Source organism: Arachis stenosperma, chromosome 4, assembly GCF_014773155.1.
Source record: "Arachis stenosperma cultivar V10309 chromosome 4, arast.V10309.gnm1.PFL2, whole genome shotgun sequence".
Classification (NCBI taxonomy): Eukaryota; Viridiplantae; Streptophyta; class Magnoliopsida; order Fabales; family Fabaceae; genus Arachis; species Arachis stenosperma.
In genome coordinates this window covers 102,074,697-102,090,775 of record NC_080380.1, presented here as the reverse complement: position 1 = coordinate 102,090,775, position 16,079 = coordinate 102,074,697, and positions in this window count along the sequence as shown.

The following is a 16,079-nucleotide window of genomic DNA, read 5'->3' as shown; positions in this document are numbered from 1 at the left end:
TCATGATGACCATCAACAACATATTTTTTGAAAAACTTTTAATGCAAAGAAAACATGCAAGACACCAAACTTAGAAATCTTTCATGTTTAGACACTATGAATGCAAAAATGCACATGAAAAACATTATATAACACAAAACAAGAAAATTTAAAGATCAAACAAGAAGACTTACCAATAACAACTTGAAGATCATGAAGAACACTATGAATGCATGAATTTTCGAAAAATGCAAGAACAAGATGAATATGCAATTGACACCAAACTTAAAACATCACACAAGACTCAAACAAGAATCACAAAATATTTTTGATTTTTTTTATGATTTTATGATTTTTTTGTATTTTCTTTATATTTTTTTTTCAAAAAACATATAGGAAAAAGAAAATAAGAAATTCAAAATTTTTAATAAGAATTCCAGGAATCTTTCAATGTTAGCCTAAAGCTCCAATCCAAGGGTTGGACATGGCTTAATAGCCAGCCAGCTTTAGGATATAAATCAGGCATGCAACAGCTGATACTTCATCCAACTCCATATACATGCCTTTTATGTTGACAAGTGGAAGCCTCAATCCAAAAGAATTTGGATATGGCTTTACAGCCAGCCAGGCTTCAACTTGTTACATGAAACTCTAGAATCCATTCTTAAATTCTGAAGTCATTGAATAATTTATTTATTATTTTTTTTGAAAATAGGGATAAATTTTTTAAAAAAATTTTTGAAAAGAAAATTACCTAATCTGAGCAACAAGATGAACTGTCAGTTGTCCAAACTTGAACAATCCCCGGCAACGGCGCCAAAAACTTGGTAGGCAAAATTGTGATTTCTGATAATGGCATTTATGTTCGTTCTCTCCCTGGTAATGGCGCCAAAAATTTGGTGCACGATACCATGGTCCAAACATAACTTCACAACTTCGCACAACTAACCAGCAAGTGCACTGGGTCGTCCAAGTAATAAACCTTACGTGAGTAAGGGTCGATCCCACGGAGATTGTTGGTATGAAGCAAGCTATGGTCATCTTGTAAATCTCAGTTAGGTGGATAATAATGATTATGGAGTTTTCGAATAATAATAATAAATAAACAGAAAATAAAGATAGAAATACTTATGTAAATCATTGGTGGGAATTTCAGATAGGCGTATGAAGATGATGTGCTCCTTTTAAATCCCTGCTTTCCTACTGCCTTCATCCAATCCTTCTTACTCCTTTCCATGGCAAGCTGTATGTAGGGCATCACCATTGTCAATGGCTACATCCTATCCTCTCAGTGAAAAAGGTCCAAATGCTCTGTCACGGCACGACTAATCATCTGTCGGTTCTCGATCATGTCGGAATAGAATCCATTGATTCTTTTGCGTTTGTCATCACGCCCAACAATCGCGAGTTTGAAGCTTGTCACAGTCATTCAATCCCTGAATCCTACTTGGAATACCACAGACAAGGTTTAGACTTTCCGGACTCTCATGAATGCCGCCATCAATTCTAACTTATACCACGAAGATTCTGATTAAGAAATCCAAGAGATATGCGCTCGATCTAAGGTAGAACGGAGGTGGTTGTCAGTCACGCGTTCATCGGTGAGAATGATGATGAGTGTCACGGATCATCACATTCGTCATGGTGAAGTGCAACGAATATCTTAGAACAGGAACAAACTGAATTGAATGAAAAATAGTAGTAATTGCATTAAAACTTGAGGTACAGCAGAGCTCCACACCCTTAATCTATGGTGTGTAGAAACTCCACCGTTGAAAATACATAAGTGATGGTCCAGGCATGGCCGAATGGCCAGCCCCCGTAAACGTGATCAATAGTCTCCTAAGATGAATAATAGAATAAAACTGAGACTAAAGATGTCTAATACAATAGTAAAATGTCCTATTTATACTAGACTAGCTACTAGGGTTTACAGAAGTAAGTAATTGATGCAGAAATCCACTTCCGGGGCCCACTTGGTGTGTGCTTGGGCTGAGCTTGAGCTTTACACGTGCAGAGGCTTCTTTTGGAGTTGAACGCCAAGTTGTAACGTGTTTTTGGCGTTCAACTCTGATTCGTGACGTGTTTCTGGCGTTGAGCGCCAGTTTATATCGTCTAATCTCGAATAAAGTATGGACTATTATATTTTGCTGGAAAGCTCTGGATGTCTACTTTCCAACACCGTTAAGCTCGCGCCATTCGAAGTTCTATAGCTCTGGAAAATCCATTTCGAGTGCAGGGAGGTCAGAATCCAATAGCATCATCAGTCCTTTCTCAGCATTCTTTCAGAGTTTTGCTCAGGTCCCTCAATTTCAGCCAGAAAATACCTGAATTCACAGAAAAATAGACAAACTCATAGTAAAGTCCAAAAATGTGAATTTTACATAAAAACTAATGAAAACATCCCTAAAAGTAACTAGATCCTACTAAAAACTACCTAAAAATAATGCCAAAAAGCGTATAAATTATTCGCTCATCAGTAGCTCCCTGCTATTTGTGAAGTGACTACTTGTGAGTCACTGAAGATGATAAGCTTTTGAGCTCCGACCTCCCTAGCCAGCTTCAAGCAAGCTTGTAGTGCCTCATATTCCGCTTGGTTGTTTGAGGCAGGGAACCCGAATTTGAGGGAGAGTTCGATTTGGGTTCCTTGGTCACTTTCAATTATCACACCCGCGCCGCTTCCAGTTTTATTTGAGGAACTGTCCACGTAGAGATTCCATTCTGTGGGGATTTCCGGTGTATCTGTAAATTCTGCAATGAAGTCGGCTAGGTATTGTGATTTGATGGCTGTCCGAGCTTCGTATTGAAGGTCAAATTCGGACAACTCGACTGCTCATTGCAAGATTCTGCCTGCTTGGTCTGTTTTTTGCAAAATCCCTTTTATGGGCTGGTTGGTCCAAACCCTAATGGTGTGAGCTTGGAAGTATGGACAAAGTCGTCGAGATGTTAGTATGAGAGCGTAGGCAAATTTTTCTATTTTTGGTAGTTCAGCTCGGATCCTTATAATGCTTTGCTTATGAAGTATATGGGTTGTTGCCCACTGTCGTCTTCTCAAACTAGTGCTGAGGCTACTGCCCGATTCCTACCGTGAGGTACAATATGAGTGGTTCTCCTTCCCGTGGCCGAGTTAGGATAGGTGGTTGTCCTAGGAATCTTTTGAAATCTTGGAATGCTTACTCGCATTCCGTTTTCCATTCAAACTTCTTTCCCTTCCTTAGAGTGGCGTAGAAGGGAAGAGATCTTATTGCCAATCCGGCTTGAAATCTGGACAAGGCTACCAACCTCCCGTTGAGTTGTTGTACCTCTTTGACACAAGTCGGACTCTTCATGTCGAGTATGGCCCGGCATTTTTTCAGATTTGCCTCGATTCCTCTTTGTGTGAGCATAAAACCCAAGAATTTGCCAGCTTCTACTGCGAAGGTGCATTTTGCAGGATTGAGTCGCATGCCATGCCTTCTTATAGTGTCGAATACCATGGTCAGATCAGACAATAGCGTCTCTTCACTTTGTGTCTTTATTAACATGTCATCCACATAGACTTCCATGATTTTTCCAATGTGATCCGTAAAGACCTTATCCATTAATCTCTGATAAGTAGCTCCCGCATTTTTAAGACCAAAAGGCATGACGATGTAGCAGTAGTTTGCTTTTGGGGTTAAGAAGGAAGTTTTTCTTGGCCGGGTGGATACATTGGGATTAGATTGTATCCCGAATATGCGTCCATAAACGAGAGGTATTTATATCCAGAGGAGGCATTTACTAGATCGTCGATACTTAGTAGTGGATAAGGATCTTTTGGGCAGGTGGTGCACCAAATTGTGATCATCAACAATGGCGCCAAAAACTTGGTAGCGCTCTCAAACGTGAATCACACTTGGTCACAACTCGCACAACTAACCAGCAAGTGCACTGGGTCGTCCAAGTAATACCTTACGTGAGTAAGGGTCGATCCCACGGAGATTATTGGTATGAAGCAAGCTATGGTCATCTTGTAAATCTCAGTTAGGCGGATAGTAAATGTTATGGAGTTTTCGAATAATAATAATAAATAAACAGAAAATAAAGATAGAAATACTTATGTAGATCATCGATGGGAATTTCAGATAGGCGTATGAAGATGCTGTGCTCCTTCTGAATCTCTACTTTCCTACTGCCTTCATCTAATCCTTCTTACTCCTTTCCATGGCAAGCTGTATGTAAGGCATCACCGTTGTCAATGGCTACATCCCATCTTCTCAGTGAAAAAGGTCCAAATGCTCTGTCACGCGTTCATAGGTGAGAATGATGATGAGTGTCACGGATCATCACATTCGTCATGGTGAAGTGCAACGAATATCTTAGAACAGGAACAAACTGAATTGAATGGAAAATAGTAGTAATTGCATTAAAACTTGAGGTACAGCAGAGCTCCACACCCTTAATCTATAGTGTGTAGAAACTCCACCATTGAAAATACATAAGTGATGAAGGTTCAGGCATGGTCAAATGGCCAGCCCCCAAATGTGATCAAAAGACCTGATGGTCAAAAGACCTGACAAACAAAGACACTGAATACAATAGTAAAAAGTCCTATTTATACTAGACTAGCTACTAGGGTTTACAGAAGTAAGTAATTGATGCAGAAATCCACTTCCAGGGCCCACTTGGCGTGTGCTTGGGTTGAGCTTGAGCTTTACACGTGCAGAGGCTTCTTTTGGAGTTGAACGCCAAGTTGTGAGGTGTTTTTGGCGTTCAACTCTGGTTCGTGACGTGTTTCTGGCGTTTGACTCCAGAATGCAGCATGGAACTGGCATTGAGCGCCAGTTTACGTCATCTAATCACGAATAAAGCATGAACTATTATATATTGCTGAAAAGCTCTGGATGTCTACTTTCTAACGCCATTGAGAGTTTGCCATTTAGAGTTTTGTAGCTCCAAAAAATCTATTTCGAGTGCAGGGAGGTCAAAATCCAACAGCATCAGCAGTCCTTTGTCAGCCTTTTATCAGAGTTTTGCTCAGGTCCCTCAATTTCAGCCAGAAATTACCTGAAATCACAAAAAAACACACAAACTCATAGTAAAGTCCAAAAATGTGAATTTAGCATAAAAACTAATGAAAACATCCCTAAAAGTAGCTAGATCCTACTAAAAACTACCTAAAAACAATGCCAAAAAGCGTATAAATTATCTGCTCATCAGCAGGCTTTATTGAGATCAGTGTAGTCAGTGCACATTCGCCACTTCCCATTTGATTTTTTTCACCAAGATGACGTTAGCTAGCCATAGTGGGTATTTGACTTCTCTTATGAATCCTGCCTCCAGTAGAGCTTGTACCTGCTCTTCCACAGCTTGGGATCGTTCTGGTCCGAGCTTTCTTCGTCTCTGTTGTGCTGGCCGAGATTCTGGGTGGACCGCCAACTTGTGACACATTAATTTGGGGTCTATGCCTGGCATGTCTACAGCCTTCCATGCAAAGAGGTCGACGTTATCTCGTAAGAACTGTACGAGTGATTCTTTTATGTCTCCTTTTAGAATCGTACCAATATTGGTTGTTTTGTTCGGGATGTCTCCGATCTGGACTTTCTCTACTTCACCTTCGAGTTGTGGGCGGAGTTCTTCCCGCCTCTGAACTCCACCGAGTTCGATTGTGTGGAATTCTTCTCCTCTGCCTCCGAGGTTTAGACTTTCATTGTAACAGCGGCGCGCCGTCTTCTGGTATGCTTTTATTGTAGCTATCCCTTCTGCAGTTGGGAATTTCATGCATAGATGTGGAGTCGAGACTATTGTGCCGAGCTGACTCAATGTTGTCCAACCTATTAAGGCGTTGTAGGCTGAACTCACGTCGACCACGATGTAGTCTATCTTGAGTGTTCTTGACTAGTTTCCTTTTCCAAAGGTTGTGTGTAGTGAGATGTATCCAAGTGGTTGAACTAGGGTGTCTCCCAATCCGAACAGGCTGTTCGGATATGCTCTAAGTTCTTTTTCTTCCAGGCCGAGCTTGTCGAAGGCAGTTTTGAACAAGATATCGGCGGAGCTCCCTTGGTCTATCAGTGTGCGGTGGAGATTTGTGTTTGCCAGTATAATAGTGATGACCATGGGATCGTCGTGTGCTGAGATGATACTGGATGCGTCTTCTTTAAGATATCTTTTGCGAGATGATTTGGAGATTCCTCCTCCCGCAAATCCGCCGTGTATCATGTGGACGTGTCTTTCTGGTGATCGCTCGGTTCATCCAACATCTTCGTCCCTTCCTCTTTTTCTTTGCTCATCGTCCCGGGTGGCTAGGTACCGATCTAATTTCCCTTCCCTTACTAGTTTTTCTATGACATTCTTTAAGTCAAAACACTCGTTGGTGGAATACCCGTGGATTCGATGGTATTCACAATATTCGGTCCGATTTCCTCCTACTTTTTTGTCTTTGAGTGGTTGAGCTGGGGATATTTTTTCAGTGTGGAAAACTTCTTTGTAGACATCCACAAGGGACACCCGAAGAGGGGTATAATTGTGGTATTTTTTGATTTTTTCCCCATGTCAATCTTCCTTCTTTTTGGACTCTTTATCCTTATCCCGGGAGGGATAGGTGAATCCGGATTTTGAGGTCTCTCCTAGTTGAGAGTTTTCCTCCATGTTGATGTACTTCTCTGCTCATTCTTGCACTTCGTTCAGAGATGTGGGGTGTTTTTTCGATATAGATTGGCTAAAAGGTCCCTCTTGCAAGCCATTGATGAGGCCCATAATGGCGGCTTCTTTTGGTAGGCTTTGTATGTCCAGGCATATTTTGTTGAATCTTTCCATGTAGTTGTGAAGACTTTCCCGATCTCCTTGCTGGATTCCTAATAGACTTGGGGCATGTTTAGCCTTATCTTTTTGGATGGAGAATCTGACCAGAAACTTATTGGCTAGGTTGTCGAAGCTTGAGATGGACCTAGGAGGTAGATTGTCGAACTATCTAATTACTGTCTTTGTTAAAGTAGTTGGAAAGGCTTTGCAGCGAATTGCATCTGAGGTGTCGGTGAGGTACATTCTACTTCTAAAATTGCTGAGATGATGGCCGGGATCTGTAGTGCCATCGTACAAAGTCATATCCGAGAGTTTAAAATCTTTTGGGAATTTGGTCTTCATGATCTCCTTGATAAATGTATCTTGGTACTTGCGGAAGCTATCCTCATGAGAGGATCGATTAGCTTTGGCCTTGAGATCGGCTTCGAGTTTTAGGAGTTTGTCCTCCGATTCCCAGCGTCGCCTTATTTCCCTTTGTAGGTCTTTCTCAGTCTCTCGTTGATGTAGGGCTTCTTTTTCAAGTTATTTTAAACGGTCTTGAAGCGCCTCCATGGCTCCCGCGTTTGGAGAATTCTTTTCATTGTTAAGTTGAGGAGTATCCTTTGGTGTAGTGTCCGAGTTTTTGTGCAGCATTCTATCCTTTAGATCTGAATTGTGGTTGTTGTCATGGTCGTCTGCCATGGTGATGGGATGACTTCCAGGTTCCCGGGAAATGGCGCCAATGTTTCGAGGGTTACCTGAAATTGTAGGTTGATCTCGGATGAGATCTTCTGTACTGGTCGGAGTTGACGTATCCGGCTGGTGGGTGGTGGCCGGAGCTGTTGTGTCCGACTTGTTTGAGTAGCTATGCTGCTGATCCTTTGTCACCGAAGGGTGGTGGTACTTGCAAGGGACTCCGATGCTTAAGTTAGCAAGGGTATTAAGCAGGTTTTTAGTAGAATCAGAGCATGAGTTATACCTGGGTGCTCCAGTGTATTTATAGAGGTGTGGAGTGACCTTTTTAGATAAGATAAGTTAGTTATCTTATCTTATCTTATCTTATCTTTGGGTGAGGTTAGCTTATCTTCAAGGGAACCGCTCTTATCTCTATAGGCTTGGGCTGCCTTTGGGTTTGGGTCGTGTTCCTCTATTCGGGCCCTTTTATTTGGGCTTTCTTGGTAATTTGGCCGAGCTCTTGGAGAAGAGGTCGGTCGCCTTGTTGCTAAATATCCCGGGTTGGATAGCTCGACCCAGGATATGAACACCTAGTATTTTTCATCCGAGACGAGAAATCCGACAGTTGATTAGCCGTACAGAAACCGTAACCGGACCATTTTCACTGAGAGGATCATACAGCTTGCCATGGAAGGGAGGACGCATGATTGGATGAAGACAATAGGAAAGTAGATGTTCAGAAGCAACAAAGCATCTCCAAACGCTTATCTGAAATTCCCACCAAGGAATTACATAAGTATCTCTATGTTAATTTCCATTTTATTTACCTTTTAATTATCAATACCTCATAACCATTTGAATCCACCTGACTGAGATTTACAAGATGACCATAGCTTGCTTCAAGCCGACAATCTCTGTGGGATCGACCCTTACTCGCGTAAGGTTTTATTATTTGGACGACTTAGTGCACTTGCTGTTTAGTTGTGCGGAGTTGCAAAAGTGTGATTGCAATTCTGTGCACCAAGTTTTTGGCGCCGTTGCTGGGGATTGTTCGAGTTTGGACAACTGACGGTTCATCTTGTTGCTTAGATTAGGTAACTTTTTTTTCTTGTTTCAACCATTATTTTCTTTTCAAAAAGTTTTCGAAAAAATACAAAAAAATTTATAAAATCATAAAAACAAAAAAATATTTTGTGTTTCTTGTTTGAGTCTAGTGTCAAATCCTAAGTTTGGTGTCAGTTGCATGTTTTTTTTATTTTCTTAAGTTTTCGAAAAAAATATGCATTGTGTTCTTCTGTGATCTTCAAGTTGTTCTTGATGATTTCCTTTGTTCAATCTCATGATTTTCTTGTTTTGTGTTTTATGTTGTTTTTCATGTGCATTTTCGAATTCATAGTGTCTAAACATTAAAAATTTCTAAGTTTGGTGTCTTGCATGTCTTTCTTTTCTTTAAAATTTTCAAAAATATGCTCTTGATGTTCATCATGATCTTCAAAGTGTTCTTGGAGTTCATCATGACATTCAAAGTGTTCTTGCATGCATTATTGGTTTGATCTTAAATTCTTATGTTTTGAGTCATTTTGTGTTTTTCTCTCTCCTCATTAAAAATTTAAAAATATATATCTCTTCAAGTAAATAATACAGAGAAATGAAGATTCAGAACATAAAGCAGAAGAATCACAGAGAAAAAGAGCTCATTGGCAATAAAACGCCAGTAAAGAGGCACTTTGGGCATTAAACGCCAGAATGACTATCATTCTGGGCATTTAATGCCAGTAAAGCTACCATTCTGGGCGTTAAACGCCAGAATGGGCAGCATTCTGGGCGTATAATGCCAGAAATGGTAGCATTCTGGGCATTTAGAAAAATGCCCAGTGGTGCACGAAATTGTGATCACTACTTTTCACAACTCAAATAATCCCTAGTAATGGCCCCAAAGACTTGGTGCTCAATACCATGGCATAAACACAACTTCGCACAACTAACCAGCAAGTGCACTGGGTCGTCCAAGTAATAAACCTTACGCGAGTAAGGGTCGATCCCACGGAGATTGTTGGTATGAAGCAAGCTATGGTCACCTTGTAAATCTCAGTCAGGCAGACTAAAATGGTTATAGATGATATATGAATAAAAGATAAAGATAGAGATACTTATGTATTTCATTGGTGAGAACTTCAGATAAGCGAATGGAGATGCTTTGTCCCTTCCGTCTCTCTGCTTTCCTACTGTCTTCATCCAATCCTTCTTACTCCTTTCCATGGCAAGCTGTATGCAAGGGTTTCACCGTTGTCAGTGGCTACCTCCCATCCTCTCAGTGGAAATGTTCAACGCACCCTGTCACGGCACGGCTATCTAGCTGTCGGTTCTCAATCATGTCGGAATAGAATCCAGTGATTCTTTTGCGTCTGTCACTAACACCCCACATTTCCATCCTCTCAGTGGAAATGTTCAACGCACCCTGTCACGGCACGGCTATCTAGCTGTCGGTTCTCGATCATGTCGGAATAGAATCCAGTGATTCTTTTGCGTCTGTCACTAACGCCCCACAATCGCGAGTTTGAAGCACGTCACAGTCATTTAATCATTGAATCCTATTCAGCATACCATAGACAAGGTTTAGACCTTCCGGATTCTCTTGAATGCCGCCATCAATTCTAGCTTATACCACGAAGATTCCGGTTAAGGAAATCCAAGAGATATCCACCCAATCTAAGGTAGAACGGAGGTGATTTACGGTCACACGTTCATAGGTGAGAATGATGATGAGTGTCACGGATCATCACATTCATCAAGTTGAAGAACAAGTGATATCTTGGAACAAGAACAAGCCGAATTGAATAGAAGAACAATAGTAATTGCATTAATACTCGAGGTACAGCAGATCTCCACACCTTAATCTATGGTGTGTAGAAACTCCACCGTTGAAAATACATAAGAACAAGGTTTAGGCATGGCCATGAGGCCAGCCCCCAGTGATCTAAAGATACAAAATGATCAAAAGATGATCTAAGATCCAAAGATGAAAATACAATAGCAAAAGGTCCTATTTATAGAGAACTAGTAGCTTAAGAATTACAAAGGTGAGTAAATGACATAAAAATCCACTTCCGGGCCCACTTGGTGTGTGCTTGGGCTGAGCATTGAAGCATTTTCGTGTAGAGACTCTTCTTGTAGTTAAACGCCAGCTTTTGTGCCAGTTTGGGCGTTTAACTCCCACTTTGGTGCTAGTTCCGGCGTTTAACGCTGGGAATTCTGAAGGTGACTTTGAACGCCGGTTTGGGCCATCAAATCTTGGGCAAAGTATGGACTATCATATATTTCTGGAAAGCCCAGGATGTCTACTTTCCAACGCCATTGAAAGCGCGCCAATTGGGCTTCTGTAACTCCAGAAAATCCACTTCGAGTGCAGGGAGGTCAGAATCCAACAGCATCTGCAGTCCTTTTCAGTCTCTGAATCAGATTTTTGCTCAGGTCCCTCAATTTCAGCCAGAAAATACCTGAAATCACAGTAAAACACACAAACTCATAGTAAAGTCTAGAAAAGTGAATTTTAATTAAAAACTAATAAAAATATACTAAAAACTAACTAAATCCTACTAGAAACATACTAAAAACAATGCCAAAAAGCGTATAAATTATCCGCTCATCACAACACCAAATTTAAATTGTTGCTTGTCCTCAAGCAACTGAAAATCAAATAAGATAAAAAGAAGAGAAAATGCAATGAATCCCAAAAACATCTATGAAGATCAGTATTAATTAGATGAGCGGGGCTTTTAGCTTTTTGCCTCTGAACAGTTTTGGCATCTCACTCTATCCTTTGAAATTCAGAATGATTGGCTTCTTTAGGAACTCAGAATCCAGATAGTGTTATTGATTCTCCTAGTTAAGTATGATGATTCTTGAACACAGCTACTTTATGAGTCTTGGCCGTGGCCCAAAGCACTCTGTCTTCCAGTATTACCACCGGATACATACATGCCACAGACACATAATTGCGTGAACCTTTTCAGATTGTGACTCAGCTTTGCTAGAGTCCCCAATTAGAGGTGTCCAGGGTTCTTAAGCACACTCTTTTTGCCTTGGATCACAACTTTATTTCTTTCTTTTTCTTTCTTTTTCTCTTTCTCCTTTTTTTCGTTTTTTTTCGCTTCTTTTTTTTTTGTATTCACTGCTTTTTCTTGCTTCAAGAATCATTTTTATGATTTTTCAGATCCTCAGTAACATGTCTCCTTTTTCATCATTCTTTCAAGAGCCAACAATTTTAACATTCATGAACAAAAAATTCAAAAGACATATGCACTGTTCAAGCATACATTCAGAAAACAAAAGTATTGCCACCACATCAAAATAATTAATCTGTTGTAAAATTCAAAATTCATGCAATTCTTCTCTTTTTCAATTAAGAACATTGTTTATTTAAGAGAGGTGATGGATTCATAGGACATTCATAACTTTAAGGCATAGACACTAAGACACTAATGATCATAAGACACAAACATGGATAAACATAAGCATGAAAATTTGAAAAACAAGAAAATAAAGAACAAGGAGATTAAAGAACGGGTCCACCTTAGTGATGGCGGCTTGTTCTTCCTCTTGAAGATCTTATGGAGTGCTTGAGCTCCTCAATGTCTCTTCCTTGTCTTTGTTGCTCCTCTCTCATGATTCTTTGATCTTCTCTAATTTCATGGAGGAGAATGGAATGTTCTTGGTGCTTCACCCTTAGTTGTCCCATGTTGGAACTCAATTCTTCTAGGGAGGTGTTGATTTGCTCCCAATAGCTTTGTGAAGGAAAGTGCATCCCTTGAGGTATCTCAGGGATTTCATGATGAGTGGGATCTCTTGTTTGCTCCATCCTTTTCTTAGTGATGGGCTTGTCCTCATCAATGGGGATGTCTCCTTCTATGTCCACTCCAACTGAATAACAGAGGTGACAAATGAGATGAGAAAAGGCTAACCTTGCCAAGGTAGAGGACTTGTCCGCCACCTTATAGAGTTCTTGGGCTATAACCTCATGAACTTCCACTTCCTCTCCAATCATGATACTATGAATCATGATGGCCCGGTCTGTAGTAACTTCGGACCGGTTGCTAGTGGGAATGATTGAGCGTTGGATAAACTCCAACCATCCTCTAGCCACGGGCTTGAGGTCATGCCTTCTCAATTGAACCGGCTTCCCTCTTGAATCTCTCTTCCATTGGGAGCCCTCTCCACAAATGTCAGTGAGGACTTGGTCCAACCTTTGATCAAAGTTGACCCTTCTAGTGTAAGGATGTTCATCTCTTTGCATCATGGGCAAGTTGAATGCCAACCTTACATTTTCCGGACTAAAATCTAAGTATTTCCCCCGAACCATTGTAAGCCAATTCTTTGGATCCGGGTTCACACTTTGATCATGGCTCTTGGTGATCCATGCATTGGCATAGAACTCTTGAACCATTAAGATTCCGACTTGTTGAATGGGGTTGGTAAGAACTTCCCAACCTCTTCTTCTAATCTCATGTCGGATCTCCGGATATTCACTCTTTTTGAGTTTGAAAGGGACCTCGGGGATCACTTTCTTCAAGGCCACAACTTCATAGAAGTGGTCTTGATGCACCCTTGAGATGAATCTCTCCATCTCCCATGACTCGGAGGTGGAAGCTTTTGCCTTTCCTTTCCTCTTTCTAGAGGTTTCTCCGGCCTTGGATGCCATAAATGGTTATGGAAAAACAAAAAGCAATGCTTTTACCACACCAAACTTAAAAGGTTTGCTCGTCCTCGAGTAAAAGAAGAAAGAAGAGAGTAGAAGAAGAAGAAATAGAGGAGATGGAGGTGGCTTTGTGGTTCGGTCAAAAGGGGGAGAAATAGTGTTTAGGGTGAGAAAGTGGTTTGAATTTTGAATGGTCAGGTAGGTGGGGATCCTGTGGGGTCCACAGATGCTGAGGTGTCAAGGAAAATTCAACCCTACACCAGGTGGCGTGCAAAGTTGCCCTCTGTGCCAATTCTGGCGTTAAACACCGGGCTGATGCCCATTTCTGGCGTTTAACGCCAAGTGCTTGCCCTTTTCTGGCGTTTAACGCCAGTCTGGTGCCCCTTTCTGGCGTTAAACGCCCAGAATGATGCTAGACTGGGCGTTAAACGCCCAACTGCTACCCTTATTGGCGTTTGAACGCCAGCAGGATCTTCCTCCAGGGTGTGCTGTTTTTCTTCCTGTTTTTCATTCTGTTTTTGCTTTTTCAATTGATTTTGTGACTTCTCATGATCATCAACCTAAAGAAAACATAAAATAACAAAGGAAAATAGATAAAATATAACATTGGGTTGCCTCCCAACAAGCGCTTCTTTAATGTCAGTAGCTTGACAGAGGGCTCTCATGGAGCCTCACAGATACTCAGAGCAATGTTGGAACCTCCCAACACCAAACTTAGAGTTTGAATGTGGGGGTTCAACACCAAACTTAGAGTTTGACTGTGGGGGCTCTGTTTGACTCTGTTTTGAGAGAAGCTCTTCATGCTTTCTCTCCATGGTGACAGAGGGATATCCTTGAGCCTTAAACACAAAGGATTCTTCATTCACTTGAATGATCAGTTCACCTCTGTCAACATCAATCACAGCCTTTGCTGTGGCTAGGAAGGGTCTGCCAAGGATGATGGATTCATCCATGCACTTCCCAGTCTCTAGGACTATGAAATCAGCAGGGATGTAATGGTCTTCAATCTTCACCAAAACATCCTCTACAAGTCCATAAGCTTGTTTTCTTGAGTTGTCTACCATCTCTAGTGAGATTCTTGCAGCTTGTACCTCAAAGATCCCTAGCTTCTCCATTACAGAGAGAGGCATGAGGTTTACACTTGATCCTAAGTCACACAGAGCCTTCTTGAAGGTCATGGTGCCTATGGTACAAGGTATTGAAAACTTCCCAGGATCTTGTCTCTTTTGAGGTAATTTCTGCCTAGACAAGTCATTCAGTTCTTTGGTGAGCAAAGGAGGTTCATCCTCCCAAGTCTCATTACCAAATAACTTGTCATTTAGCTTCATGATTGCTCCAAGGTATTTAGCAACCTGCTCTTCAGTGACATACTCATCCTCTTCAGAGGAAGAATACTCATCAGAGCTCATGAATGGCAGAAGTAGATCTCATGGAATCTCTATGGTCTCAGTGTGAGCCTCAGATTCCCATGGTTCCTCATTTAGGGAACTCATTGGAGGTCAGTGCACGCCCATTGAGGTCTTCCTCAGTGGCGTTCACTGCCTCTTCCTCCTCTCCCAATTCGGCCATGTTGATGGCCTTGCACTCTCCTTTTGGATTTTCTTCTGTATTGATTGGAAGAGTACTAGGAGGGAGTTCAGTAATTTTCTTGCTCAGCTGACCCACTTGTGCCTCCAAGTTTCTAATAGAGGACCTTGTTTCAGTCATGAAACCTTGAGTGGTTTTGATTAGATCAGAGACCATGGTTGCTAAGTCAGAGTGGTTCTATTTAGAATTCTCTGTCTGTTGCTAAGAAGATGATGGAAAAGGCTTGCCATTGCTAAACCTGTTTCTTCCACCATTATTGTTGTTGAAACCTTGTTGAGGTCTCTGTTGATCCTTCCATGAGAAATTTGGATGATTTCTCCATGAAGAATTATAGGTGTTTCCATAGGGTTCTCCCATGTAATTCACCTCTTCAATTGAAGGGTTCTCAGGATCATAAGCTTCTTCTTCAGATGAAGCATCCTTAGTACTGCCTGGTGCATTTTGCATTCTAGACAGACTTTGAGAAATCAAATTGACTTGCTGAGTCAATATCTTGTTCTGAGCCAGTATGGCATTCAGAGTATCAATCTCAAGAACTCCTTTCTTCTGATTTGTCCCATTGTTCACAGGATTCCTTTCAGAAGTGTACATGAATTGGTTATTTGCAACCATTTTAATGAGTTTTTGAGCCTCTGTAGGCGTCTTCTTCAGATGAAGAGATCCTCCAGCAGAGCTATCCAAAGACATCTTGGACAGTTCAGACAGACCATCATAGAAAATACATATGATGCTCCATTCAGAAAGCATGTCAGAGGGACACTTTCTGATTAATTGTTTGTATCTTTCCCAAACTTCATAGAGGGATTCTCTTTCCTTCTGTCTAAAGGTTTGGACTTCCACTCTAAGCTTACTCAATTTTTGAGGTGGAAAGAACTTTGCCAAAAAGGCATTGACTAGCTTTTCCCAAGAGTTCAGGCTGTCTTTAGGTTGTAAGTCCAACCATATTCTAGCTCTTTCTCTTACAGCAAAAGGGAATAGCATAAGTCTAGACCTCAGGGTCAATCCCATTAGTCTTGACGGTGTCACAGATTTGCAAGAACTCAGCTAAAAACTGATGAGGATCTTCCAATGGAAGTCCATGGAACTTGCAATTCTGTTGCATTAGAGAAACTAATTGAGGCTTAAGCTCAAAGTTGTTTGCTCCAATGGCAGGGATAGAGATGCTTCTCCCATAGAAGTCGGGAGTAGGTGCAGTAAAGTCACCCAGCACCTTCCTTGCATTGTTGGCATTGTTGTTGTTTTCGGCTGCCATGGGTTCTTCTTCTTTGAAGATTTCTGTTAGGTCCTCTACAGAGAGTTGTGCCTTAGCTTCTCTTAGCTTTCGCTTCAAGGTCCTTTCAGGTTCAGGGTCAGCCTCAACAAGAATGCTTTTGTCTTTGCTCCTGCTCATATGAAAGAGAAGAGA